A 26,903-nucleotide genomic window follows, 5' to 3' on the forward strand; every position below is an offset into this window, starting at 1 on the left:
CATTTTAGGGAAGGTGAGGTGAGCAGATCACCTGAAGCCAGGAGTCTGAGACAAGCCTGGGCAACATGGTGCAACCCCATCTCTACTAAAAATACAAAAATTAGTCGGGCATGGTGGCAGATGCCTGTAGTCCCAGCTACTCTGGAGGCTGAGGTGGGTGGATCGCTTGAACCCCAGAGGAAGAGGCTGCAGTGAGCAGAGATCCCCTCAGTGCACTCCAGCCTGGGTGACAGAGCAAGACTCCATCTCAAACAAAACAAAACAAAACAAAACAAAACATTAACCAATCACATCAACTACTACGATTTGTTTATCTGAATGTCAGCAGTGATCATCAAAGAAAAGGCAGAAGGAAATTAGGATTTAGGGAATAAAATTATGGTATAATGATTCAAAAGGAGAGAGGTGATTAATGCCAAATGTTTTAGTCATTAAAAATGAAATTAATAGATAAAATTTTTAAGAAATTCATATCTTTTATAAACAGTTTTAGTTAAATAGGACTTGGCTATTTCTAAAGGCATTTTTTACATTTAATAAAATAGATATCAGTAATTGTTAATGAAAAAGCATTTTTTCCTATCCCAACATGCTTTATCTATGTTTTTTTACAAATTAATTTTTATAGTCATTGACTTATATTGCTCCTGTCATCAACAACATTGATGTTTGTCTAAACTAATAACTGAGTAAAACTGGAAAGGAAGCATGGTTTTCAACTGAACTGGGATTAAACATCTGTAAATATAAAGTATATGTGAAACTAAAAGAAACTTTTTTAATGAGTGAAGTTATAATATTTTATTCATATAGGGAGAGCTATTTCAACGTACATATGGCAAAATATATTCTTCTAGATGGGAAACAGGCCATTCTCTAGCTTTTGGAATGAACTCAGCAACATCAGAACACCTTGAGAACTGGAATCTGTAGAAACAACTGTAGTCACCACCCGTGGCATGGACAATGCCACTCTAATGGAAAGCAAATGCCGCAAGGAGGTTGTGCAAAATGACAAATGGGTAACTGAGAAGAAAAAAAGGAAGGTGAAATATTCCATGAAAACACTCTAAATGAGAGTTATATATAAGACACCTCTAGGGGGACTTTTAGGTCTAACCGACAGATACTTTGAAGAGGGCTAATTGCCAGAAAAAAAGTAGGTGGAGCTTGTGCCAGAATGTCTTGATTTTTAAAAGTAAGAATTTTCTAATTTGAGGCTATATCCTGATGAAGTTTTCAATATATGAGGTATACAGACAATCTAGTTATAAGAAATCTATTTTTAAGAAATAATCTTCATTAACTCACTTTGTAAAGTTGAAATCAAGAAGAGGTGGAATGCTATCCTCATAAAGAGTAAACCAATGTTCAAATAAAATAAGAATATAATCTGCACTACAAATAGCATTTTAACCACACAAGTTCAGATTTCCTTAATCATCGTGTTTAACAGGTTCAATGATTATTTAGTGTGTATTTGTATGCAATTTTATAATTATGTGTTTGGAGTACAGAAACAATTTATAGACGATTTCTAAAATAATATTCTCATTCCTGAGAGCCAAGCACAGGCATAGAGGCTTGACTTGATAACTGAACTGTAACTTTGTAAACAAGGTGAGAAAAGAAGTCATATCAATTTAATATTTTCCCCTTACCAGCTTATAACTCATATTGAGAGGTGACAATGTGCTAGCAGCCCTCACTCTCAGCGCCTCCTCGGCCTCCGGTCTTGTCGTCCACTCTGGCAGCGCTTGAGGAGTCCTTCAGCACACCACAGCACTGTGGAAGCCCCTCTCTGGGACTGCTGAGACCGGAGCCTCCCACTCCTGCTTGTGGGGAGGTGTGGAGGGAGAGTCCTGGCCCGGAAGCTGGGCTGTGCTCGCGGGCCAGTGTGAGTTCCGGCGGGCTCGGGCTCGGGCTCGGGCTCGGCGGGCCCTGCACACGGAGCGACCAGCCGCGCCACCAACCCAAGGCAGTGAGGGGCTTAACACCCGGGCCAGCAGCTGCGGAGGTTGTGCCAGGTCCCCCAGTATTGCCGGCCCGCCGGCGCGGCATTCTCGCTGGGCCTTAGCTGCCTCCCCGCGGGGCAGGGCTGGGGACCTGCAGCCCGTCATGTCTGAGCTCCTCCCCCTGCGGTGGGCTCCCGGGTAGCCTGAGCCTCCCCAACGGGCGCCGCCCCCTGCTCCGTGGCGCCTGATCCCATCAGCAGTCCAAGGGCTGAGGAGTGCAGGCGCGGCTCGGGACTGCCGGGCAGCTCTGCCTGAAGCCCTGGTGCAGGATCCACTGGGTGAAGTCAGCTGGGCTCCTGAACTGGATGGGGGCTTGGAGAACTTTTGTATCTAGCCGGAAGGATGCTATGTACACCAATCAGCACTCTGTATCTAGCTAACCTAGTGGGGACTTGGAGAACTTTCCGTCTAGAACTCTGTGTCTACCTCAAGGATTGTAAGTGGGCCAATCAGCACTCTGTCTAGCTCAAGGTTTGTAATTACACCAATCAGCACTCTGTGTCCAGCTCAGGGTTTGTGACTGCACCAATTGGTACTCTGTGTCTAGCTAACCTAGGGGAGACTTGGAGGACTAGCACTCTGTGACCCTGTGTCTAGCTCAAGGATTGTAAATGCACCAATCAGCACTCTGTCAAAATGGACCAATCAGCTGTATAAAACAGGCCAATCAGCAGGATGTGGGCGGGGCCAGATAAGGGAATAAAAGCAGGCTGCCAAAGTCACAGCAACGGGCTGTGGTCACCTTCCATGCTGTGAAAGCTTTGTTCTTTTGCTCTTTGCAATAAAGCTTGCTGCTGCTCACTCTTTGGGTCCTTGCTGCCTTTCTGAACTGTAACACTCACCACCAAGGTCTACACCTTCACTCCTGAAGCCAACAAGACCACAAACCTACGAGGAAGAACAAACAACTCCAGACCTGCTGCCTTTAAGAGCTGTAACACTCACCAGGAAGGTCTGCAGCTTCACTCCTGACAGTTGAGACCACAAACCCACCAGAAGGAAGAAGCTCCAGACACATCTGAATATCTGAAGGAACAAACTCCAGACACACCATCTTTAAGAACTGTAACACCACGAGGGTCCGCGGCTTCATTCTTGAAGTCAGTGAGACCAAGAACCCACCGATTCCGGACACAGTATCTTCACTAACAATTTTGTAATCGCAATAGTTTCAAAGCCTGTGATAGGCATAAATACAGGCTTTATTTGCATTTTAATTTTTGATCACCATTCCTTTTTCAACGTTTTTAAATTTCCTATTCTTGTGTCTCTCTAGGGGAAAAGAGGATTTTCTAATCATAGCCTTGCAAATGTGGCCACATGTAAAGAGATAAGAATCACTCAAGGTCATTGGCATAGATGAGATTAGATGACAAGGAGAAAACAAAATAGAGAATATTATAAAAAATGTTAAAATTCTAAAGAATATGAGTAGTTGTAAAATGTTTAAAAAGACACTGACAACTTCTAATGTCATTGTACTTTAATGATAAAACAAAAGTTTTCTTTTTGTAAAGTGTGTAAAATTGCATAAATATAAATAAGCAAAAGAAACCTAAAGGTACTTCCTGATTTTTTAATACAGTGCTTTCCTGGAAACTGAATTAGGTATAGAACAATATGGTTAAGGCAGGTTGACTCTTCTCAGACAAGCAGTATGAGGATCTCAGACTGTGTTCCTGAAGATTTGGAAGAGCAAAGAGACACCACAACAACAACAAAAAATCAAGGATGAAAATCAACATATACATATTATAAACTTGCAAGTCTTTGAAACCCAATGAAGCTTAGGAAAGTTGGTGATATATTTTCCAGGGTTCGTTGCTATGTTAAGGAGAAAGAAATGGAGCTAAGTTTTTAAACAAATCTGTGCTAAAAATTTCATATATGTTATTTCAAATTGGTCTCATGAAAATATTGGGAAGTAATTACCATCTCCCATTTAAAAGATGAGGAAACCACCACAAAGTGAATATTACTGAAATCGCACAACTAGCAGGAAATGTATTTAGGATGGAAATCTGTATTTTCCATTTTCTTTCCACTCACTCACACTGCAAAGAGCCTTCTGAAATGTAACTGCCATCAGGAATGAGGGAATGTGACACACATACAGACACACACACAGGCACACATGGACACAGAGATGCACAGAGGGAGACAGAGAGAAAGGAGAGGGTGACAGAGAGAGAGAGAGATTGGAACAAATGGACTTTTCAATAATAATATGCCCTGTGTACTCTCCAGTGTCCAGTGAGAATTAGCAGCCATCCTCCCTGTCAATTCATTACCAAGAAAATAATTTGTCACTAGGAGCAATCATTTTACAAACCCTGCATGCACAGTGCAACTGCTAATATAATAATCCCATGGGAGATAAAAGAAAATAAAAGATTCAGAATGAGGATGGTTTTTAGTGTGTACCAAATGCTAGCAATTCACTGCAAATGGAGTAGTGTTATTTCCTTTTTATTTCATTTCTCCCCAATATTGCTTTGAATATTGGATTTTCTTGTGACAAGGGTTCCAGGTTAATGATCAAAGTGCACTTCATGAACCAAAATAATTTTAACTTAGTTTTCAGAGTGACATTTCCTAAAATGTACCCCTGGGATTCAAATTTTCCTGACTCAAGACTGTTTCTATTCAAGGTCTAAAACCACTTTTAAGGGTAATAGCTATGTAAACACTATTATATTTTGGTTGATTGAATCTGCATGAATTATTTTTCATTAAATAGCAAAATCTAATTGTAGGGGAAAAAATCTTGTTAATTGTTTTTGTAAACATGTGCCCCAGGGCAGCAGGATTTAGTTTTTCACTAACCATGGGTTTCAGAAAGCTTTTCAATTCTGCCAAATCATTGCTTGCTTATATTTTTCATTGAAAATGGAAAATATGAAAATGACCTTTTATGATAAGTATGTATTAAATATATTTTCTTCTAGCTAAAAACTGCTTCCTAATATGAATTTTGACTTGTGTTCTATAAATGAAAAACACATGAAAAGCATGTAGACTCACATTGGAAGGAACATTAGCCAGTAACTGATGTACAATTTCAAGTCCTAATCTTGCTATATAAAAAGCTGGGTGCCTTGGGTTGCCTATTCAGTTTACCTAATGCTGAGAAGAAAGGAAGGGTCTTGCTTGGGAAAAAAATACAATGCTCTTTGGAGACCAAATGCTCCAATCACCAGATTCTTCAGATTTATTCATATACTGTCAGTGTTATACATATATATATTTTATATTATATGTATTATATATAATATATCATATATATTACATGTATTTTATATATATGTATTTATGTATATATCAAGAGGGAAAGAATGAACCATTGTCCACTGAAACTAAGCAAGATTCTTATTCATGGCTGAAGATCTAGGGCAAGGATACAAAGCAAGCTAATTACTCCGCTTCATTAATCTCCAGAAAATTATTTCATTAACACATGCACTCACACCCACATAGTAGAAAGTTAGGTGAAATATCCTCAGCAACATTGAAGTGCTTTCTCTAGACTGATCACAGATTTTTGTAGTGTTACATCACTTTTATAAACTGCTTCTATTTTTTCTATAAGTCTAGAATTTTCTTGTTGCAGAATGGATTGGTCTTACTCCAGCTTACAAAATTACTCCAAAATGTACTTGATTCCTTCAACTTTTCTACTTAAAATGTTATTAGAGCTTGCATGACCAGAGCAGAATGTACTTTTCCTCAAGTACATGTTACTTGCATGCCTTATTTTGTGTTTCCTAATTGAGAAAAATTGTCAGTGGCTGACCTGAATGCTTCTACTAATAAAAATGCAACGTGGGATTCAAGTGACTTTACCTCTCTTACAAATGTCCTTCAAAAATTAAAGGAGAAAATCACCTGAAGTTTCAAAGATGTTTCAGTCAAGTGGTTACTTCTACATTCTAGAGTCAACTACAGAGACTAAGATATAAATTGTGTACTATATAAAATAAATAGAACATTCAGATACCCTGTTAGCAATGTTATATTCTATGAGTACACTTAATTGCAAGGACATTTTAACTGAATACTAAAATCATATTTTCAAAATGACCTTATGATTTTCCACATAAGAAAAGTTTTCGAATTTGTTTTCCTTTTTTGGAAGTAGACTTGAATTCCCCCTTCATGAAATTTGTCTTATTTTTGAGTGAAAACTGTTTAACATTTATGGTGTACATATAGGGGGCAAATATATGTGTGTTTTTCCTGTTTTTCCATGTAGATTCCAAATTCCTTAAATGAAAAGAAGCCAGGGAGTTATTTTACGGTAGTCTAATTCTCGACATTGAACAAAAAGCCATTTTATCTCCTAGTGAAATGTTACCAATATTTAGTGGAAGGCTCCCCAGGTTAAAAGGAATTCATGATTGATCCCTGGATCTTACGTTAACATGGTGTTCTTAAATCTTCCACACAATTGTTTGAACCTCAGATTTTTCATCAATAAAATCAGAAACATTTTAAGAATTCAATAGCAACTTATTAGTAGACTTTTATATTGATTAGCTAATGAATATTATGTGTTTGTAAAAAGCAAATCATTAGTTTGTGAAAGGTCATCTTAGTACTGGAAGTAATGGCAGTTGTAAATTATTGAGAAACTTATAAATACTCAGTGTTGAGTGTTTATAAGTTGAAAGTTATAAATTGGCAAATTATATAGATTATTTTCCACATACACGTAACTTTGTAAGATTGATAATGTTCTCTTTTTAAAAAGTATGTCAGAAAAGCTAAGAATCTTGAACAATTCATAATGAAAATAATAAATCCAACTCGGGTGTTCTGCTCATTCCCAAAAAAGTGTGTTTCCATCTACACCATCTACACCATAATAATAATAATAACAGAATCCTTCAATGAATTGAAACCACCGGTTTTAGTGGTAAAACAGAGTGAAATTGAGCATCAGGAAAACTAAAATTAGCTATTAAAATTGCACAGCAATTGAAATACCAGAAGGATAAACTGAAGATTAGTAAGATTGGTTACCTGTAAGATACGGATAAGAATAAAGAAATGCAAAATAACCTGTGTTGGGGTCACATCTCCAGGTTTATCCTTTTTGTAAAATCCTAATTTTAAAAATTCTAATATCTTACATACCCAAAAAGATAAAATTTAAAATAAAAAAGCTTGGAAGAAACCCCCGATATTGAATAAAAATGGAAAAATGCTAAAAAACAAAACAAAACAAAAAAAAACCACTTTGTATTTCAAGTAAACAGCATAATCTCACTGAAGAGTGGATAGGAAGAAAGAACTAGCCCAAATGGACTTTGAATATATTATTGGACAATGTAAACTCGGGTTAAAAAAAATAATTACTATATAATTGAATTCGTTAGTAGACATTTATTTTTCCCAGTGACATAGGTTAGCAATTTTGAAACTACTTTGTCTATAAATCTTAGAACTAAGCAAATAAGTAGATATATTGTGGATAATGAGAACCAGTGTTGTCATTGTCAGAGAAGACAGTAATGGAAGTGGAGAAGAACAGAATAAACCATGTGATGCTGAATTGGAATCGGGATAATCATTGTGAAATCCTAGACTCGAATATATGTGAGTGATTAGCTCTAGAGGTAGAAACAGATGTGTGTGTAGAACTTCCCACCTCTATTATCAGACAACTCACAAGCAATGAAAACCCAGAAGCAATGGGCACATAGAACCCAGATCTTGGTTTCTTTTCTTCTTTTTTTTTTTTTTCTTTCTTTTTGAGACAGTCTAGCTCTGTCACACAGGCTGGAGTGCAGTGGTGCGATCTGGGCTCACTGCAAGCTCCGCCTCCCGGATTCACACCGTTCTCCTGCCTCAGCCTCCCGAGTAGCTGGGACTACAGGTGCCCGCCACCACACCTTAGTTAATTTTTTTTTTTTTATTTTTAGTAGAGACGGGGTTTCACCGTGTTAGCCAGGATAGTCTGGATCTGACTTCGTGATCCGCCTGCCTCGGCCTCCCAAAGCGCTGGGATAACAGGCGTGAGCCACCGCTCCCGGCCAGATCTTGGTTTCTTAATACCATTCTCCCCAGTAAGAAAACTATGGGCCAGGCACAGTGGTTCAAGTCAGTAATCCCAGCGCTTTGGGAGGCTGAGGTGGGCAGATCATGAGGTCAAAGAGATTGAGACCATCCTGGTTAATATGGTGAAACCCGGTCTGTACTAAAAATACAAAAATTAGCTGAGCACGGTGGTGCGCACCTGTAGTCCCAGCTACTCAGGAGGCTGAGGCAGGCGAATCACTTGAACCTGGGAGGAAGAGGTGACAGTGAGCCGAGACTGCGCCACTGCACTCCAGCCTGGGGAAAGACCGAGACTCCCTCTCAAAAAAGGAAAGGAGGGGAGGGGAGAGGAAAGCAAAGGAGAGGGGAGGAAAGGGGAGGAGAGGGGAGGGAAGGGGAGGGGAGGGGAGGGGACCGTGAAGAAACGCCTGAATCTAGGTCTATGTTTCTTAGGGCTGAAACATAAGAAAATAATCCTGAAACATGTGGGTGTGTGAGTAAATAAGAAAGTGTTATAACAAAGGACACAGAAGAGTCAGCTTGAAGGCCTTATCCTGCTGAGATCTTGGACAATTTGAGACTCAGAATAAATAATGACAATAAGAATTCTAATACTTTCAATAAAATAATTCAAGGATCCAGACTGATAATAAATAAATGAATAGGTAGATAAATAAACTAAAACAAAAAGTTCTTCCTTTTGACAGAAACCCGACTAACAAATATAAAAGGAGTAATCAAATTACAAAATGAATCTTATTTTGTCAACCACAGTAATAAATATCGAGTCAAGCATCAGTTTTCAAATAGATGCAAAAACTAAAGGGTGGAATTTTGAGGAATAACAAGATATTTACATGATTTCAAAGTATCCCTCCAAAACATATTTATTCAATTTAAAAAGTTAAATGGTAACTGCTGTGGTTTGAATGTATCCCCTAAATTACATGTGTTGAAAACTTAATCCCTAGTGGGGCAGTATGGAAAGGTGGGGTCATTAAGTGGTGACTGTACCCTGAGAAATTAATCATGCCTTTATGAATGGATAATTTCATGTATTAAATTGATTAATTTGTTAATTGATTAAGTTTTATTAGGGAAATGGGACTGGTGGCTTTCCAAGAAGAGGAAGAGAGACTTGAGAGAGCACACTCAGGCCCCTGCCATGTGAAGCCATTTGCTTTCTCAGGACTCTGCAGCAAGACCCCACCAGCAAGGAGACTGTTACCAGATGCAGTCCCTCAACCTTGGACCTCTAAGCCTTCATGACTATAAGAAATAAATTCATTTTCTTTAAAAACTACCAAGTTTCAGGTATGGCTCACGCCTGTAATCCTGACATTTTGGTAGGCTGAGGAGGGCGGATCATGAGGTCAAGAGATTGAGACTATCTTGGCCAGCATGGTAAAAACCTATCTCTACTAAAAATACAAAAATTAACTGGGCATGGTGGCGGACGCCTGTAGTCCCAGTTACTTGGGGGCCGAGGCAGGAGAATCGCTTGAACCCGAGAGGCAGAGGTTGCAGTGAGCCCAGATTGTGCCACAGCACTCCAGCCTGGCCACAGAACAAGACTCTGTCTCAAACAAACAAACAAACAAACAGGAAACAAACAAATACTGTAACTTACAGTGAAGAAATTTAAATGATAGCAATTTAACCAAGTATTAAATTTAACATCCTCAATATTTTAACAGACAAATATTTTGTGCCTATTGATATGAGGCACCAAGAAGGTTATAACATCACTTCTGTATTCCTCTCCCAAATGTGCATAACCTGAATCTAGTCATGAAGGAATATCAGATAAACCCAAGTTGAAGAACATTCTATAAAATGACTATTCTGAACTTGAAAATATTCAATGTACAAGGTACAAAGAAAGATCCAGAAACTGTTTTAGATTATACATGTGATATATAATCTTAGATTTAATTTTACTTATAAAGCATATTGTTTTGTTAATTAACAAAATCTGAATATAAACTTTCCTTAAATTATAATACTATATCTATCAATGTTACATTTTTATTTAATTTTGATAATTATGTAACAGAATGTCTCTGTTTTTAGAAAATTCACATAAGGTAAATAGGGCTAAAAGACCATTATGTTTGCAACTCACTGGCCAGTAATTCAGAAAAATAATGGTATACACAGAGACACATACATAGTTACACACAGAGAGAACATACAAAGGATAAAGCAAATGTAGTACTACCATAACAGGGAAGCTATAAGACCATATGAAATTTTGAGGGTACTATTCTGGTATTTTCTAAAATTCTGCATTTATGTTAAAGTGATGGTTAATTTTATGTGTCAACTTGATTTTGCTAAGGGATGTTTAGAATGCTGATAAAACAATATTTCTTTGTGTGTCTGTGAGATTAATTCTAGAAGATTTGTGCTTTTGAATCAGTAGACTTAAGAAACAATTCATCCTCACCAGCACAGGCAGGCATCATTCAATCCATTGAGGGTCCAAATAAAACAACAAGGCAGAAGAAGGATGAATTCACCATCTTCATGAGCTGAAGCTTTCATCTTCTCCTGCCCTAAGACATCACAACTCTCGGCTCTCAGGCCTTTGGACTCTAAGGACTACACCAGTGGTCCCCTGGTTCTCAGGACTTCAGACTTGGAATGAATTATATCACTAGCTTTCCTGGTTCTCTGGCTTGCACACAAATTAGCATGGGATTTTTCAAACTCCATAACTGTATAAGCCAGTTCCCATAATATATCTCCTGTTATATATCTGTATATGTCCTATTGGTTCTGTTTTTCTGGAGAACCCTGACGGATAAATATATTTGTTTTAAAAATGAGCACTCATGGCCATAAGCCTGAGGCTTCAGTGAGCTATGATTGCACCACTGCACTCCAGCCTAAGTAACAGAGTAAGACTCTGTCTCAAATAATTTTTAGGTAAAAATAAACAAAAATGTGCAATAATGAGATTCAGATTCCGTATCCTGGAAATTTGTGATGATCTCAAGGAATTTTTGCAGATGTAACATTCTCTAATTCAATAGAACACTTAATAAGCCTTCTGGCAGCAAAATTCTCCTTGATCATGATTCTGAAAACTGAATTCCAAAATTATCTTTATGCCAAACCAACTCTAATATGGCAAGTTCTTTCAATTTAGAAAACTTGTTTTTCATAATAATAAGATACATGCTGTGCCTAAATGTCATTAGATAAAATATGTTTATCTGCTGCTTTGTTAAGTGTTTAATTATTGCCTTGAAATTAATGAAATTTACTGTAACTTGTTCTTTTTCATTTTTTCAATTCTTACAGTATTAGAATATCTCATGTAAGGTTTATCATTAGGAAAAAAAATAAATACAATGGAGGTGATATGATATGTATTTTTTAAAAGAAACGTTTACCTGCCCACAATAAGTCCATTTTCACTCTCAATATAGCTTCATGCCTTTTAGTGTGCTTGTGTGCAAGGCTGTTTTCTTATATCCTGTTTGGGTGTTTTTAGATTCGCTTCATGAATTCAGAGTTTTGAAATGCTTCAAAGACAAAACTCATTATTCTTTCAATATTTCTGCTTAAGCTGGGTTGAATTTATGTGAATTACAAATGTTGACACTAATTGGTAATTTTTAAAGAAAAAAGTATCTAGACAGCTTCTACCCCTTGAGGGGGAACTTAGATAAATGAAAACATCAACTGTGGAATAATTGATACACTTGTATAATTCTGAATTTGCTGGTACAGAGTTAATATAACATTAAAATAATAGACAACAAATGAATACATGTCATTGCCTAATGTTTCCTTGTGACCATATGTCATTCTTTTTAGTTGTTTACCTTAAATTACAGACATTTATAGCTTAAAATTGGCTCTTTGGGGAAATAGAATAAAATTCTTTTGGTTGAGACTTTGGAAAACAAAGTATCTTCATACGTCAAATAGTTTAATGACTTTATGCTTTGTTTCATCTTAACTTATATCTTTACCTATTTTTGTGCAAAGTGTCAATTAATGATATATGAATACTATAGTGGGATTTTGCTTACAGCAAATGAAATTGACAAAATAATAGAAAAATTTAGGATATGGCTTGAGAGAGCAAACAAACTTGAAGAAAATGGTTTATCTATTGTGGGGTATAGTAAATGCACATTACTCGCTGTAAACTATCCACCGTTTTTGTGCTCCATTTTTATTGATTTCCGAGACTAAGATGGAATTATTTTGTGTGGCATATTTGTCTTAAAGCTCAACATTTTGCAAAGTCCTTTAGGAGCAATAACCCCGCAGTACCTTGACTGACATTCAATAAATTGAAAAATGAAAGAGGACATTTATGAAGCTTTAGTGGTGCTGATGAGGAGAAACAGGAGGTAGACAGTGGCAGAAACCTGGGGAGAGTAAACAGCAGATCAAAATTGGAAGGGATCTAAGAGAAGTCAGTTTTACATTGGTATGTTTTCCCCTTCTCTTTTTTATATCTTTGAATTAGTTTCAGTTTTCTTAGAACAAATACTTTTTTAACATTAAACAGTTTCCCCTACTGCCTCACTCCCTTAGCACAAACAGAAACCTGAATTGAAATTTGCATGAAGAACTGAGCATAGCCGGTAAACCTTAACACTTTGTATGCTGTTGGCAAGGTATCTTTCTAATATCTTTCTAATCTAATTCTATTGTTTGTGTTAATTCATCTGATTGCAAAACTGGAAGCTGGCTTTTATTATAATTTTGGCCAATATCTTGAGGCAATTAAAATGGGTTGTATCAGTTAAGGATTTTCCAGAAAAATAAAACCAACATATTATAATGTGTATACCACACACACACACACACACACACACATGTGCACACACACAATTCTTGAATAACATGGGCTTCAACTGTGAGGGTCCATTTATACATGAGTTTTCTTCTGCCTCTGCCACTCTTAAGAAAATAAGGCTAACCTTTGCTCTTCCTCCTTCTCTTCAGACTGCTTATCATGAAGAAGATATGGATGAAGACTCCACCCAATGAAGATTCACTTCCACTCAATGACTAATAAAAATATTTTTTCTTCCTTGTGATTTTCTTAATAACATTTCCTTTTATCTAACTTACTTCATTGTAAAAGCAGACTTTACAATATATGTAACATATAAAATACATGTTAATCCATGGTTTATGTTATCGGTAAGACTCCTGGTCTATAGTAGGCTATTTGTAGTTAAGTTTTGAGGGAGTCAAATGCTATACTTGGATTTTCTTTTTACTGTGTGGGGGTAGGGGTGGCACCCCGACCCTAAAGTTGTTCAAGAGACAACTTAATCTACTTAAAGTCAACTGATTGTAAATGTTAATCACAGTACAAAATCATTCACAACATCTAGTGTTTGGCAAAACAACTGAGCACCACAGCCTAGAAAAGTTGACACAAGTTGACACATAAAATTAACCATGATAATGGTAGTTTGGCACTATCCTTAACAAACTCCTTCTACAGATATTTCATAAACCACTGACAGAAACTCCCCCTTTGGCCAAACTCTAACCCAGGCTCCTCTGAGCGCTTTAGTCACTAGGCCTCTACTTGTCCTAAAAAGACTTTAACAAAACACAACCTCAGTTCTAATAGGTCAACGCCACTTCCCTAGAATGATCATAGCCCTCTGTAAAGTATCTGCCAGAGAAAACTCGGGTTGCCAAAAGAATTTGCTGTTTGTTACAGCCAATGCCTGAAGACAGGATCCCTGTCTCAGATTCTATGGGAGGGCAGCAGTGTAAATTCAATAGGGCCAGTTAGGAAACCTGATGGGTTTCTTATGGACCAAACTTCCTTCCCCCTTTTTGTAATTTTGTACTTCCCTGACTCTACTGAGTCCCACTTACACCCTTATCTACAACCTAATTTTCTCTTTAAAATGCCCAGTAACATTTGTAAAAATCAAAGTTGAGTTAAATTCATACTGTACTCTTTTCTCTGTGGCAATAGTACATTAATGGTTAAAATCTGTCCTTACCAATTTAAACAGCGCCCAACTTTGTTTTTTCTTTGCCACCACTTCCCCTTCCAAAAAAAGAAAAAAAAAGAAAGAAAGAAAAGAAAAGGAAACAAACAATACATTGAAAAACAACAGGCAGAATATTTTAATTAATTAATATAACCTAAACTCCTATGATGCCATGATGAAACCAGAAAAAAATAACCAGAAAAAATGAAGACATAAAATTAAAAGTAAAGGGTTGGTAAATGATTTTTGAAAAAGAAAAAATGACAAGGAAAAGAAAAAAATATTTTAGAAAACAAAATAATGTATGCATATTTCTCAACAGAAAAATAAGAAATGGCTATGAACCCACTTCTCTGAAATCACCATTTTTTAATGTTATGATTGAAACAAGTAATATCCCTTGAACCATAAAAATCCCAAAGTCTGTGACAACTAAGCTCAGGTTACCTTCCTTCTTCATAGATTATCCTTCCCCACACAAATAGTTCCACCTGAGCTTTCTTTATTCATATCAATGAATAATATTATATTTGCACTTTTCTTTCGCATTATAGAGCATCTACCATTTTGTTTTACCTCTTCCCTATGCTAGCCGTATGTGACTTGAGACATAAAAGATGGTGCATTTCCTCTCACACAATAAAATGCTGTTTCTTTTCCTAGCAGGAATTACTGCTCTACCTAATTCAATCCATATGTGAAATACAGAACTCCATCTTTCATTTATAACTGCTCCTGAACCATGACACAGAGTGCTATCTGTCTCTACCTGTGATTCCTCTGGATACCAGTTTAGATCCATACTGCTTAGAGTACTATTTAATAATTTTTAAAAGTCACATCTCTTTACCTCGCTAATTAACCCCTGACTATATTCAGCTACATTTATTTTTAAGTAGAATATGTACTATATATGTGTTACTGATTTATATACATAATATGTATATGTATACTTGTCAGTTTCAACTAATCAGAAATTACATGAATATAGCCATTGGAAAAGTATTCTTGCCTGCATAAACTTTCTCATGAAGAAGTATTCTTGCCTGCACACACTTTCCCATGTTGAGAGGAATGGAGGATAGAAAGTTGAGAAATCCTGAAAGACTGAACACAGACTCAGAGACTGAGTTGAACAAAATAATACGACTTTATTTCAATTAGAAGGAAAAAAAAAGTGCCATTTGCTTCCAGCACTCATTTAATTTTACATAAACACGTTTTTTGTGGCTGAAGCAAAACTGGCTCATTTGCAATGTGAAATAAAGTATAAAAACTGTTCTTGGAGTTATTTCTAAGTAGAACCAAGATCAGAATTGTCTATTTTGGAAAAATCGTATTCGTCAAATGAATCTTGGACCAAAAACTGTTCGAAAAACGATGTTAACATCACGTGTAGGAATGGTGTTTTCTAGGATTTGACATTTTCAGTGATGGAGAATTACTAAATTTTATAAATGGAAAGATCACTACCAAAACCAGAAAGCAATAAATAGAATGATGTCTTTTGTTTCAAAAGTTGATAAACTCGGGAGATGCAAAAATAATAATAAAAGTGAGATATTTCCTGGCAAAGTTATCTCAGGGTAAACGCGGCAGCCAGAAGTGCCGCCAGCCAGTATTCTTTGAGCAAATGGGGGAAGGGTTAAACTAAAAGCTGCTTTATCACCTTTAATTTAAGAGTTCACTTTTCAATCCTACACATCACTGTCTATCCTCTATCAACTGGAATAGGAATGGCAGAATATCAGATGATATCAGCTTTTAAAAACGAACTTTAAAAAAAAAAAAAATATGGGCTGAATTGAATGTATTATATCTTTGCCGCAGAGGATATCAAGTGTTTTAAACTTGCAATCTCAAAAGATTCTTGACTACAACTTAATTTATGCACCTTGTGCTTAATTTCCCACCCCACCCGAACCCCACAAAGGAATATATTTAGAGTATTTTAAAATAATGAAAACCTCTTAATTATCAGAGCAGTTGTGAACAGAAGGGTAAGTAAAAGAAAGCCCACATCCTTTCATTGTAATGATGTATGATGTAGACAACTAGGTTCTGTTATAAAACATCTCTTGCTTTTGTTCAGTTAAATCTGGCTTTTCTTTCACTGGTAAAAATTCTATTGTTTCTAATGGAAAGATAGGAAAAAAATCAGATGTTAAGTATTCTACTTGTTAAATAATTTTTAAAAAGGCCAGTCTTAGCCTGTGCTAATGATTTCATATAACTAAACATATATATAACAGAAGACTTTACTTTCAAAAAAGTTTCTTCCCATTTCTGTAATTATCATTTTAAAGGTTGTCAGTTATTTTCAAAATACTCAAGTTTCTCATACCACCAAGAAAGGTGGAACATGTAGTATTATCTCTGCTAAGTGACTCATGCAACAATAGCCATTTCAAAGCATATTTTAAGGAAAAATTTAGACGGAGAAACAGGATTTTAGTTTTTAAAGCATACGCTGGTAATTAACAAGTCCTTAGCTTTTTAAGGCCCATATAGTATTTCCATGTCTATAACAGAAGAAGCTGCAACTATCAAATCCTTAAAGTTTGTAATAAGTTTAAAAATTATGATTTTAAGTATTTCAAATAAATAGTTAATGTCCGAAATGTTTTATTGGTTCTAAAAATTAGAAACTGATAATGAAAACTTCTTAAAGTTTATGTAAAATGATTACCTTTTCTTTATCGTAACCTAGCTGATAATTTCAGCTGCTTTTATAAAGTCATCAACCTGACTCTAAAGCAACTGTTATGAGGTTAAAAACAGCAATGACAACCGTGACAACAACAACAACAAATAGCAATGGCAAAGGTAAAGATAATTTCTCAATCTGCAGGGGATCTGAAAGAAACCTCAGGATATTAAAAAAGAAAAACACAAACAAATACATAGTGCAAAATGGAAAAGTGTGGAGAGACAACACTCAACCAAGTAAATAATAAACCTAAGTAATAATGAAGAACACTAGACATATACAGAGTACTATCATTCTACACCGGAGAGCTCCTAGTTAGTTAGTTTTATACATTTTTAAGTTTTACCACAGGAAATAATGACAATATCTAATTTGTCTTAGAGACACATTTGTTGGTTAAACAAGGAGACTCATTTAACTTTTTTTGTTAAAACGCATGTATGCTACCAGAGGAATCAAGAAGATAGCTTTTTTCCCATGATGTACATTCTTTCAGCAATTATCTAAATTTTTTTTTGGTCATTTTTGAATAAAAAAATATTTAAATTAATTTAGAAATAGCAGTCAACATAGGTTCATTTAAGAAACATTTTGTTCAGCATATATGAACATGGTTTTAGATAAGAGCTTTGAAACACAGACAGAGTTTTGGGGCAAATGGGTCCATTCCTCACTCTTCATGTCTTCAAATAAGAGAAAAGTTATAATCAACAGATAGATCACCTTCGAATCATTTGATTAAGTTGGACAGACGACTGAACAAAGCAACATCAATTCCTTTGCATTCTGTAACCTTATACTTATTTAAAGAGTTAAATTATTTTCCTCATGATTTTGAGCAAATTTAACCTATTAAATCAGAGTCATATAATAAATGTCCTTCTTATTGTCAAGTTTTCTGTAAAAAATAAAAAAACTGTGATCATTTTCTTAATGTCAATTGTGAAAATATAATCCTTATATATGAGTCAAGTATGATAAATGAGGTTTAGTTTTAGCATCAAGAAGGTTCATTAGATATGAACTTACATACTCACGAGGGGCCAAGGCCCTACAAGTTTCTAAGACTTAACGATCATATTAGAGAGATGATTTTTCATAAGTTCACATTGCTAAAATATTTTGATTCAGATTGAACATAGTGGAGCCAGGTTCTTTGTTTATAAATAAAAGCAATTAAACGGCGATTTTACATTTTGTTCAAGAAAACTGCTTTTGGATGTGTCCAATCTTCCATAGTAAACACAGCATCTTTATAATCTTTAAGAAAATGATTTAGGTTCTTCTGCTTTTAGATTGTAAGTTATAAAACAATTACAGGTTTTAAAAGAGTAATTTGCTTTTAAGTAGGAAATTCCAAGAGTATGTATTTTCATTCAGTTCCTGAGCTACTGTTTTCTAGTCTCTTACGATGTGTATGCATATCCTTTCCTGCCAGTGCCAAGCAGTCTGGTTTCTTAGCACACTTTAATTTTTTTTTTTTTTCCCCATGGGCCAAATCAAGCAGTAGATCTTGAAACCTAGATAGACTTGTTGCTAGAGATGGGGCCAAGGCATAATTCTGGAGTGTATTTCTCCTAAAATGGAAACATATGTACACTTGTGAAGATTTCTATATTTGCTACAGTAGAGCTAACCTAAACTCTCAAAAATTATATTGAATAAATGCTAGTTAATAGCATAATCGACAACTTCACAGATTTCACAAATATTTACTGAATTTCTATTTTGTAATGCTTTTGATGAATATAGTAGATAAAATCCAGACCTTATTAAACATACGTGGTTACTAAGCATGAGAATTTCATAAGAAAGGAGAACAAAACATTTTTCTTATTCTTGAGCCACCTGGCTTATTAAAATAGGAGCTAAGAATTTGCTGATGGAAAGCAGTTAAGAGTAAATAACACAGCAACAGACAACCAAGAAATCAGACATGTAATTATAAAGGGCATATTACACAAAAACATAAGCTCAAGGACAAATAGATCAATGTGTTCAATAGGATTGGGGAAGGTATTCTAGAAAAGTAGAAGCTGAGAAACAATACCATACATACTTGGACAGACTTTAAAACAAAACAAAACAAAAAAAAATGAGTAGACAGAAGCTTATCCACATAAGAAAGAATCTAAGCAAAATTATAGATAAGGGAACAAACTTAGAACTAAAAAGTGATTGATAAAGTGTCTCAACAGACCATGACAATTGTACGTGTTTATTTAGATGTCTGAATAAATGACAGGGACTAGCACCAGATAATTAACTCCCTTAGACTTAAAAGTAAATTCAATAATTAGTAGCTAATAAATAACTATTAATGCAGCATTCATTTCCATAGAAATAACTTTTGTCTTGATTGTTTTATGATGGCTCATCCTCTTCCATACCATTGTATTTCCTACAGTAATGTGATTTACTAAGTTTGTTTTACATCTATGTATTGAGTTCTTCCATAGGCTAATATGTTGTTAAGTACTGTAAACAGAAAAATGAACAAACTGTCTTGACCTTCATAGAGCTTACAGCAGAGGTTAACAGAATGGAGGATAGCACAACGGTACAATTAAAGAGACATGTCAATGTGGAAGTTACTTTTGCAAATTAATGCATTTATCTTTGGAAAACTTTCCATAAAAATAAATTTGCAATTTGAAAAAAAAAATTATCACATGATATCAGTCAATTTCTAGTTAAAAAAAAAGTTGTCATTATGGAAATAGGCTACAATGAGGCTCCAAGCACTGGTTTATGAATTACAGGATGGTTACAATCATTATGCATGCCATATGTTAATCTCCAGCTGGTCAAGAGCTTTGTAACACACTGTCTATATGTACTATATAAATAGAACTGTTTAACTTTGTCTAATGTACATCTTTTTCTGTTACATAAATTGAAAATACTTAGAAAGAACAAGGATCTTTTCCTTTAAGAAGCCATGGCATGACCATGAGTAAATTAAAAGCACTGAAGGCAAATACATTGCTATCATTAAATGAAGTCCAGAACTACTTGGGGCGGCGGGGGGGGGGAACTAAATGCAGAATACCAAGAGTGAGAAGAAAGGCTCTTCTTCACAGAAGCTCAGTATTGCTTCCATCTTGCAACCGAAACAGATTTTGTTGCTCATAGTGATTCTAAATAACAAATGGGAAAAAATATAGGAATAATATCTAGTCTGTGTTAAAAGAATGGGTGATACAGAAATCACATATGTCAAATACCTACAATATTATCTGCAAGAACAGGAACTAAATAAATGGTAACTTGATTGAAGTTAAAATTATTACATATGATGTTGGTTGCACAAGAGATAATTCATTAAAATGAATGGTTTTACATATTTTTAACGATTACATGACTTATGAATAACTTTTTTATTCAGAGTAAATATGATGTTGCCAATCACAAATGAGAAAAATGCTAGTGACATTGATTATACTAGTGCGATGTATACAAATTATATATACAAAGTACTGTCCACAGTATTGGTACTCTCATAAAGAGTAGCTAATAAACACTAAATGTGTTACTGAGTCTTAAGTATTTAAAAAAATATATTGTAAAATATCAAGTAATTACTAATAATATAATATTTATTTATGGAAGTTCCTCTATGATATTGTAATAGTCTGTATTACTTTCCTATTAGGATTTTCTAAAACTTAACACGAACTAATTATCTTACAATCCTAAAGGTCATAATTCTAAAATGAGCTTTATAGTGATAAAATGGAGGTGTGGGCAAAGCTGCCTTCCTTCTGGAAACAACAAGCAAAAATCTTTGTCTTTGTCTTTTGCAGCTTTTGGATGCAGACCTGTATCCCTTGGCTCATGGTCCCTTCTTCTATCTTCAAAGTGCATCATTGCAACCTTAGACTCTTTGGTCATATTCTCTTTCCTCTATCTTGACTTGCTTGCTTCCCTCTCATAATGATTCTTGTGATTACATGGGGAGCACTTACATAATCCAAATTAATCTCCCTGTCTCAACATTCTTAACTTAATCATGCCTGAAATTTCTCTTTTGCCATGTAAAATAATATCATCACAGATTCTGGGGAGTAGAATGTGGACATCTTTGAAGGATCATAATTCCGTCCACCATACAGTCCTTAAGAAACACAATCTAATTATACACTCAAAACACCACAATAAGGTAAAATTTGCTGTCCTTATTTTACAGATGGACAACTGTAGGCACAAATCTAACAAATAACAGGCTTCATCTCTACTCTGTCTATCTGCAACCCTATCTTTCCTCCTGAAAATTCTGCTTATTCCAATCTTTCCTATTGGGAAATCACTTACCCTTAGTAACAAATATAATGAAACATTGCACATTCAACCTTCCCATTGGTTTTCAAGCGTGTATGTCAGGATGATAAAAATGAATGGCTGGCTGCACCTCCTGGATGGCTGTTTCTTCCCGTGCTGGGAGGACAGTGTCCCTGAACTTAGCTGACGCTCCTCGCGACACACACGTGCAGCAGCAACTGTCAACACACGGGCTTTCAAAAGTTGACATTTGCTTTATTCAGTAGTAACTTCCTAGTGAATGCTCCTAATGACATCCTTTTAAAACCTCATCTTCTCCCTAGACCCTTCTCTGGCAAAACACTTTAAAGCTGCTGTTTCAGTGAAGTCCTCTAGAGTGTTGTTCAAAGAACAATTCCTGCCGAGCCCTCTGGTGGTGGCCACAGGGCAACACAGTCCTTGAAAAAAAAAAAAAAGAAAGAAAAACTTGTTCTGTGCTGCCTAGATTATATGCCATCTGATAGCACGTTTCGAGTTAACCCTTGGCCCCATTTGGCTACAACATTAAGTGGAACATAACTTATAAAAGACTTTGGAGGCTCGCGGGAAGCCTTAAAATTGTTCTCCTATGACTTCTCCCTGTCACATTAGTGCACAGGGATAATTAGATAAAGCAAGATCCAGGTTACACTAGGTTATTCCATTATTTCCTAAAATCAACGTTTCAATTAAACTCTAAAAATAATGCAAAGTGTGTGTATATTACAAATACACACAAATATTCAAATGCATACACATAATGTACATTTGACACATACACACGTACATATTTGTATACATACAAATACAGTATATATATTATGTATGCACAAGGATACATCAAGGGACGCATTCTGACTTGATACTGTTAACTTCAGTGGAGGTAAATCTAGTTGAGTCACCCTACTATTTTATCTCGGCTTAGGTAATCCCCTCTCTTGGAACATTTCTGAGCCCTTTCCTCAAGGCTACAGAACTGTCCTATATATAGCTCTATCATTGCACTTCCTTAACATTGCCTGCTTTAGTCAATCTGCCTGACTTAAATTATACTATACGCAACATGAGGGTACAGACCATACATTATTCATCTGCATAATTCCTGAAACATGATAGAAGTTAAAAAATAATTGGCAGCCTTAAACAGGCATTCAGTCATACTCTAGTTACCTGAGGTCAAGGCCAGCTGTGAAGTGCACTGGATAATCCAATAAGGCATTTGGGCTTACTCAGTGACTTCAAACCTTTACTCGTGACAGGCCCATCACATGGCTATTCAGATTTCTATATTTCCATTTACTTGTATCCATCTGTAGTTCTCACTTTCCATTCTTCTTTCGCATTAGTTTATTATTGCTCATAGAAGTCTAGGACTGTTCAGGTCTGGGGCTAGAAATTAAGGAGGATACTAGAGAAAAAAATCAGTACAATATTAGGAAGTAATCCAGAAAATATGTTAAGTAAACAATTTTTTCCCTAGCCCCTGCGAGAAGATTTTAAAAAGGAAGAAAGCAAACATAAAACAAAAGCAAAAAGCAAAATGAATGCAAAATGCTACAGAAGCCAGCAAGCAAAAACAAACCTAATTCTGTTTTCTTCCAATTTGGAGAAATTTCAACATAAGAACCATGCTGGCCAACTTAGGCTGCAAGCAGATCCCACTATGTAAGTTCACTGATTACTTGGTTCAACCCACTTGGGGCACCAGAATGTTGGCCACAATGTTAGTTTGGTTGATTAGTCAGGTAGCTTTCTTTAATAATACCTCAAGGGATTGTGACTTTTGGCAAGAATAGAGCTAATTCTAGCTTAATTGTCATACAAAATGTTCCCTAAAGCACAGTAGACACTGACCTTATGCTGCTTCCTATGACACACTTTTAGACATCCCTCCTGAGTGTAATAACACACCCTAGTGTTACTGTTTAAAAGCTTAAGACCACAATAGATGGTCCTGTCACCACTGTCATTTCACCTCTTCTGCAAAGAGAAAAACATATCAGGAGTATATCCTTCAGACCTCTGAACCCCTATTTTATTCTTTCTGAAACAACTTCCAGTAGCGATGCTTTGTCCTTCACAGAATGGAGATTCTTAGCACGAAGCAATTCAAACACTGTCTTTTCTTCTCCAAACCCTTCAGAGTTTCCTAATCCTAGTGTATTCTCTCTTCCCTCCAAGATGTCAAAGAATTCCATGTGTATTTCTCTACAAGTACAGCATTCATTTTTCCCTCTTCACAAGTTCCTTAAAAATAAGAACTATATTTTGTATACCTTTCCATTTGCTATAGCATTATTTAACAACTATATTCTATTGATCCCCTATTTGAACATTAAGGCTATGGTGGCCTCATTTGTTCAAAGAATTCTATGGTATATAATGTCTCCATGGTACAATGTACAGCATTTAATTGAAGCTATGATGCTTGATAAATGCAGTAGAAGCAAACTTTATTTTCAGCAGTAACTTCAAATTTTCAAAACCTCAGAGGGAGGATCAACAATTTGGAAAAATATTTTTGCTTTCTACTGGAGAAATGTATTATAATTCCTGAAGATGTGGCCTTACCCATGTTGTTTTCCAGTCTCTGACAAAATCCAAAATGCACTGGACACCTCTGGTTGTCACTGCTTTTCCAGGAAAGGGTTTTATCCAAAGGCTCTTCCTGATAGTGTATGGCTTAGGCAGCAAAGTGTTCTTCCAAAGAAGGAAGACATTCTTGCCTTTCCAGAGATAATTCTTTTACAACACATGCCAGAAATGCATTCCTACTGATTCATTGTCTCAGATATTCTGGTCTTTTACATCCTAAAAGAACCCATTGGGATGGAGAAAATTGTGATAAAGAGAAAAGCGTTAGATTTCAAAGAAGCACTGGGTCAAAGCGCTGAAGAGTTAGTAGTCCTTCAGATCCTTTATGTACAAATTTAAATAAAAACAAAATATTAAGGCATAGAACAACTGTAAGGAAGTGTAATAAATTTCTACCCATCTGCTTACTTGCTGTAAACCTGTTGAAACTTTTAAAAATGCAAAATAGGAGATTATTTTTAATAATTCAACCCTATTTGAGAGGTATTATTCATATCTACCAGTTGGGTAACGCATTACTAATATAGACATGAAATGAAGATGACAATAATATTCATTTATGTCACAGTCTTATGAAGTCGGGTCTTGAACTAAATTTAAAACTGTGTTTGACCACCCTCTAAATATAAAATAAATCTAATTTCACCTCCTATTTCAGACATCTCTTCTCCGCTTTCAGATTATCCCACAAGATTTCTTAGCTGGGACTCCCTGCTCCCTTCTGTTCTTTGTTGCATTGGCATTCAGCATTTGGAATAATTTTTAGAAAGCCTACTGAGGGTCATATACTGTCCTATAGATATTTTATATGCTACACAATTCTTAGAACAAATGAAGAAACTACAGCCTTGATATGTCTGAGTGCTGATTCTCATTCAGGATCTGTATGACATATTGTGCCTCTGATTTTCATCACTAAATATAGCCCATTATAATAGCTGAACAAGATAATGGCTTGTAGTGCAGGACCTGGGATATAACAGCCAGATTTCTAGCTCAGGCTCACATGCTGAACAATGATGTTCATTCTACTTCAGCAATAGAACAATTGGATTTTAGTCATGATCCTAAGTGCCAGCAAAATTCTAAGCAGCCTCCATTTCCAGACATATATTCCTAGAAAAGTCATATTTGTTTCCACTGCTAAGATATCTTTCTCATATTGTTTGCCTTTCTGGAGTGAGGAAAAAGATAAAATGAGGGGTGGGAGTTAAAAAATTCAGCATCCAGAAATGGTAGAGCTTTCTCCAAGTGTAAAGAGTACATTTGAGACTTATAACTCCATGAAGAATGCGTTTGAGGCTTATATACAGCACTTTATATAGATTCAGCTCAGAAATATTTAAACAGCACAAAGTTATGTAGCCAGGATGATATTAACATCCAGAGGTAAGAATTGTGTGCAGGTAAGCTATCCAACACCAATTACCAACGTTAATTCTGTTACTAATTAAGACACTGACTTGTTCCCGAACTGTGAAGCTTTTGAGTTTTCAAATGTATAGGACACATTTATATGAATTGTTATTTCTACGAGTTTTCCAATTTCATCCCAAAAATACCCTCTAAAAGCTATTACATTTTATTGCATTATTTATTAAGCAATTGAGCTCAATCTTTTTATGCCACATTTTATATTCTAAAGACATGTTATGTTGTCTTAAGCATCTTATACTTGATCCATTTTGTATGCACAGCTTATTATATTTATAGATTGACATTTACATATCTGATCAAGTACAAACCATTAGCACACTATGCAATATGATACCTTAGTTTAATTCAATTTCACTTTCAACTGGTTCCGACTTTAAATATTAATTTAGGTAAATGTGAGTGCACAATAGTGTAATTACTTCAAGCAAAAACATATTTCATCTATTTTTAGGACTATACAAATAAAATATGTGTCTACTTTCCAACTATAAAGAATGTAATGAAAGTTGTCATGCCCTCACCACTCCAAGAGGCTTCACTAAGAAACAGAACTTGATGATTTTAAACACAGTTTCATAGATACATTTGGTCACTTTCCAACCAATAAATTTACACAGTCAAGGCTTTCTCTTTGACTATTTATGGCAGAGGTTGAAAATTGCCTGAAAAAGACATTTGGAGCTGGTATCTGGATATGCTTATTTTATCCCCCACACACAAAAAGGGATCAACATTTTAACTTTAAACAATTTTGCATAAAAGTCAAAATCAGAGATCTTGTACCACCTAGGCCATATTCTTAAAGGGCAGCAATTTCCTGGGCTTAGATGGTAAATGTTTCACTCCCTTTAAATGGATGAGACAGAGGTGCAGCAGTTTACCACAGCTACACTGTATTTCCTAATTTAATACCTGTACAATGAATATATGATATTTGGGAGGCATTTGTGTTTGTTATTCTTCATCTATAATGCCTTTATTATGGAAGAACACAAACTCAGTATATCTTTTTGAAGGGGGGACAGATTTACATAAGTACTAGTTGGGATCCTGTCTTGAAAACACCTAATGGAGAAACTCTTACAACACTGTCATCAGTTATTTTTATGTTTATGAAATGAAAATCCCACATTTGTTCTTTAGTATGCCTCACTGTTTCTAACCTCCCCTCCACCACCACCCCAATCTTCATTGTTCCTTCTTTCTTCAGCTCGAGTTAAAGTAGAACATTGTGTATAAACAGAGTAGTATCATTCAGCAAATACTGAGTAAAACAGCTAACAGAGTTTAAGAAAAAAGAGGGCATTTCTTTTCTAACTCTAGGAAACTGCAGTAAAATGTAAACAGAAAACAGGAGATACTTTACATCATGAAAATGTTGGATTTTCCTTAATTATTTTAGTGTGCTATTCCCCAGCTCATTACATATTAATGTAATTTGAGACAATCTTGTTCAAGCTGTTTTCAGTAATAGCTATGAGGCTCTAAGTAAGGCATAGAGCCTTCGTGAGCTTCATTTGTCTTTTCTGTTAAAGAAATATCTAGTATAGATTTTAAGAGCACAGAGTGAAGTGTCAGACTGCCTGGGTTTGAAGACTGACCGTGGCTTTCGTTTTGAGACCTAGTGCAAGGCACCTAAAGCCTCTGGGCCTTGGCATCTGCATCTATCCAATGGAGATGATCACAGTAGCATCTCACTCCTAGGGTTAATTTGCCGATTAAATGAGCTAATATTGCAAAGCACTCAAAACAGTGGCTGGCATATAGTAAGTATTATGTTAGAGTTTGTTAACACTAAATAAAACTGTCAATGTA

This window comes from Macaca mulatta, chromosome 5 (genome assembly GCF_049350105.2).
Source record: "Macaca mulatta isolate MMU2019108-1 chromosome 5, T2T-MMU8v2.0, whole genome shotgun sequence".
NCBI lineage: Eukaryota > Metazoa > Chordata > Mammalia > Primates > Cercopithecidae > Macaca > Macaca mulatta.